The following is a 1,023-nucleotide window of genomic DNA, read 5'->3' on the forward strand; positions in this document are numbered from 1 at the left end:
ATTGAGGACTAAGGGGTTGTTTGGTGTAAGGTACTAAATCAAATAGTCCCGAGATAAAAATATTGTTACTTGTTTGGTTGCCAAGTTTGGGATAACTTATCCTAGGACTAACAAATAGTATCGAGATAAAGCTATAAAATGACAAAATTACCCTTCAAACTCTTTGATTATATATATATACACACACACACACACACACACACACATATATATATATATATAATATATTAAAAGTGTAAAGACCCTTAGAAATATTATTTGAACTTTTTGTCCTTCATTAAAAGTCTTTGTGTTAGACAAAATACAAAATCGTCTTTTCACTATTTTTTCCTAATATTTAAGAGTTAAAAATTAATTAAATATATTTATGGTAAAACCTTTCATTATTAGAAGTCATCAAAATTTCACTATTTTTTTTAATTTAAGAGTTGAAAATTAATTAAATATATTTATTGTACAACCTTTCTTTATTAAAAGTCATCAAAATTAATGATAACTAATACTTTTTTCATTAGTTTAAAAATTTTAAATCAACTAAATTTGATTTAAAAGAAGATTTTAAAAATCTAGAAATAAATATAAAATTGTTAGAATAAGGAAAACTTAAGAAATACCAGATTTTTAAAAGTTTTAAGTACGTAATAAGAATGTAATTAATGATTTTGGAAATATTTGAATTTAAAAATAAGAAAAGATTTTATATATATATATATATATATCGTAACACAAATATGGTTCAAATTGATGTGTCTCTCTTAGGTCGTGGCAACAAGAGAAAGAGGTACTATATGGCAAACGCAAAGGTGATGATCCATGGAACTTCTAGTGGTAAAATATATATGTATATATTTATGTTTACATTATTATATTAAAGTGTGAACGATTTTTGAAAAGTAATTTGAACTTTTACACTTACAAATTCTCCCCAATAGACAAAATCATTTAATTTTAAATAATCAAACATTACACGTGTGAAGCACGTGCAGTTAAACTAGTATATATATATATATATATATATATATA

This window comes from Capsicum annuum, chromosome 9, assembly GCF_002878395.1.
Source record: "Capsicum annuum cultivar UCD-10X-F1 chromosome 9, UCD10Xv1.1, whole genome shotgun sequence".
NCBI classification, from domain to species: Eukaryota; Viridiplantae; Streptophyta; class Magnoliopsida; order Solanales; family Solanaceae; genus Capsicum; species Capsicum annuum.